General features: G+C 37.4%; 1 pseudogene; it reads right to left on the reverse strand.

The window, feature by feature from the left end:
* Positions 1 to 1380: 1380 nt before the first annotated feature.
* Positions 1381 to 2234, reverse strand: LOC147406374 (protein PHOSPHATE-INDUCED 1-like; annotated as a pseudogene).
* Positions 2235 to 3732: the final 1498 nt, after the last annotated feature.

Consider the following 3732-nt stretch of genomic DNA (forward strand, 5'->3'; position numbering starts at 1 on the left):
CAGACTGAAGCAAGGAATACTGAACAAAGAATTACTCTGTCAGATTTGAGGGAATGATAAAGTTGTCTTCGGAAAGGTATAATTTCTTAATGTTTTTATCTAGGTTTTTTTTAGCAATGTAATTTATTTGAGAAATTAGTACAAACCGGCTTTGGTCGGGCGGGGTTGGTGCCTAACACCTTCCAACCCCGTAACGTGATCCCCGGACCCTTTTTTTCTTTCGTAGATTAGTAATGTTTGCCTTTCTTAGAGTCAGTTTGGTTCCTAGATCTTAATAACTAGGTGACGACTCCCAAACCTCAAGGGTCAAAAGCGGATCGGCGTACCCCGCGGATTGAGGGCGCTTTTAGTGGCGACTCCACTAGGGACTATTAAGGATCATACTTGAAAAGTCCCAAGTATGGGAAGCATTGCCAGTAGGACCTAGTTTTTTAATTATTTTATTTTATTTTTAGTTTTTTTTTTTTGATTATTTTATTTTATTTATTTATTTATTTTGCTTTTTGGATCAATTATTGAGTACTGGTTTGGATGTTGAATATTTTGTTTTGGCATTTTTTTATGGTTCATCAAGGGTCATTCGGAATGACCTTAAAATCATGCAAGATTTCTAGAAGGTAATAGTCTAAAATAATGGGTGTTGATTCATTTTTATTTGGATTATTTTTTGTGTGTATTATCCTTTATTAGTACCCTTTGGTACAATTTTGGATATTTCGGATTTGGCATACAATTTTCTTTTTGGTTCAATCTCGGGTCATTTTGGGGATGATCCTGAATAATAAAATATTTAAATTGACATAAATTGAGGTTGGAATGTGAGTTATGGATTTTTTTTTTTTTTTTTAAAAAGAAAAAATTTTGGATGATTTTTTTTAGCACGTTACTAGGCATAGGCAGTGAGTTGTGAAAATAAATTATTTGTGAGTGATAAAAATTTTTTCTTTTTTAATGTTGTTCATGATGAGGAGAGGATTTCAAGAAAATAAAAATAAAAAAAATCAAATATATATTTATATATATATGGGAGGCGTTCGGAGGCATCAGTTTCATCAGTCATTTTAACAAAAGTAACCCGGCCGTTGGATATTATTAAATCGGACGGTCGAGATTGCTTATTGTGTTTAAATTATAACTTATAGGTTTTTACAGCGCCATCCCTCATCTTTTGACTTATTAGTGTCACCTCCCTGAGTGAAAAATAGCAGAGAGAACTCGTCTGTTCTCTCTAAAAGTCTCGAACAACTCTCTCTCTCGTTCTCGCTCTAGCTTCGCTGAAACCCTCCTCTCTCTCGCTGCAACTCCTCGACGAAAACCTCTCTCTCTCTCTCTCGCTCTCTCGCTCGCGACGCTGAAACCCTCGAACCTCATCTGTTCTCTCTAAACCCTCGAAACCCAAAAACACCAGGACGATGCAGCCTCAAGAGGCGCTTCTGCTGGTCCTTGAAAGTAACCATTACCAAATGGGTTCGTAGTGGTTCCAGCCAAAAGGCTAGCCAAGTTAATAACCATGCCATCCAAACCCACATCGTTGTTGGGTGCAACCAATGGTGGACTTTGTGGTCCATAAATCGGTTGATAAAACGGCCAAGCGCATTGACCCAGACACTGAGTCTGTGAGTTACCAACCCAGATGTAAGCAAACTTGTAATTCTTGTTCTTAACCTGGGAACTCGAAGAAGACGACCCATGGGTTCCACACCTGCTCGAGCAAAACCCTTCAACGATTACATCAGAAGAAGTTAAAACCACATTAATGGCATTCTTTTCCTCGCCTTTTGCTGCCAATCTCACGATTTGTTTACTTGTTAGAGATTTACCCATTGAGTAGTTCTCATCGAGGATTTGTTTCCCCATTATTGAGAGAAGAAGAGAATGGATTTTTTGGAAGAGAGATGGTAGTATTTTTGGGTGGTTTCCCACCAAGTGGAGACAGATGAGTTGTTTTGGTTTTGGGGTTTGGAAGGGTAAAGAGAATTGAGGAAATCAGAGACGATAGCGCGTTGAGAGGGCTTGAATTTACCATACCAGATGAGATTGATAGAGATTTTTCCAGAAAGAAGAGGACCGTTGTGGTATTTTAGGAGAAGAGGTTGTTCTGTTACCAACTTGGTGAGTCTCCTTCCTGCAAAGGAGAAATGAAAGAAAGAGACCACTAAAAGGAGTTGTAGAAGCAGAGTTGAAACAGAGGAAGCCATGTTGAACAAGATCGAGAGCCTGAGAGAGAGAGAGAGAGAGAGGAGCGAACGAGCGAGCGAGAGAGATAGATAGAGAGAGAGAGAGAGAGAGAGAGAGAATGTTTCAGAGAGAGAAAGAGAGAGGAGACGAGAACTCTCTCTGCTGTTGTAATTGTGCCAGGGAGGTGGCACTAATAATCATAAAAACGAGGGATGGCGCTGTAAAAAACAATAATATATAACTTAAACGAAATCAACAATCTCGACCGTCCGATTCAACAATATCCAACGGTCGGGTTTCTTTTGTTAAAACGACTGTTAAAATAGAGGCATATATATATATGGGTAGCGTTCAAGGGCAAACTTTTTAGCAAACTTTTTGGCAAAACATTTTTCAAAACATGGGTTAGAGGTTTTGAAATGGGCTGATTTTTGGTGAGGATGATCTCTACGGTGAGTAGATTATCCTCACCAAAAATCAGCCCATTCCAAAACTTCTAAACCATGTTTACCAGCTGAAAAATCGTGGACCGTCCATTTTTTGTAAACTGTTTTTGATGAGATTAGAAGTTTTGGAATGGGCTGATTTTTGGTGATGATGATCTCCTCACCGTAGAGATCATCCTTGCCAAAAATCAGCCCATTCCAAAACCTCTAACTCATGTTTTGAAAAATGTTTTGCCAAAAAGTTTGCTAAAAAGTTGGCCATTGAACGCCCCGCTATATATATATATTTACGTGTGGTGTGCCACTAGTAAAAAAAACATTTTTATTGTTCTTTTATCTTCTTCCCCAATGGAAGACAGAACGAAATACAGCAAAGAGGACGCCTCATCTCTCTCTCTCTCTCTCTCATTTCTTCTTCTTCTTTCGACCACAACTCGTTCTTCGTTAAATATTTTAATAATTGATCGAACCAATTTGATACTCATCATATGTATTAAGGGTTTTAGTTCTCTTTAAGGTTCCTTTTCTTTTAGAGCCTCTTCGATTCTGTTGTCTCTCTGTCTATAATTTTTATTGTTATTTTTCTCAATTTATTTCTGTTTCCGATTTTCTTTTGGAGAGTTTTCGTTTGGCTTTGTTCATCGCGTGAAGTGGTTTTTTTTTTAATGTTCAGTCTATGAATCTTCAGGTATTTTTCCATTTAGCGCTGTGAATCGGGTCGTGTTTTTTAGGCATTTAGATTATTAGAAAAGGTTGGTGATAGTGGTTTTTTTTTTTCTGGAGTTTTGATTCCGAAAGTTCAATTCTTATTTGTTTGGTTGCTGTGTTGGTTTTAAATATTTTAACCGTTTTGAATAATTGGGTTAGTATTATTTTTTTGAGGTTTGAGGCCAATATCAGAACAAAATTTGGAATTTGGGCCAAAAACATAAAATAATTATCAAGGTTTTGATAAAGATTTTGAAGATAAAGTGGGTTTGTCTGAAATTTTGGGAAAGACTCAATCCACTTTATAGGGTAACCATCAAGAAAAACCCAGATTAATCTGCTATGGGGAATCCATGAATGAGCTCACGGTACCATTTTCTGTTTATAGTTTCCTTTTTAT

The sequence above is a fragment of the Akebia trifoliata genome, chromosome 3, assembly GCF_017979445.1.
Source record: "Akebia trifoliata isolate Shusen 1 chromosome 3, ASM1797944v1, whole genome shotgun sequence".
Lineage (NCBI taxonomy): Eukaryota > Viridiplantae > Streptophyta > Magnoliopsida > Ranunculales > Lardizabalaceae > Akebia > Akebia trifoliata.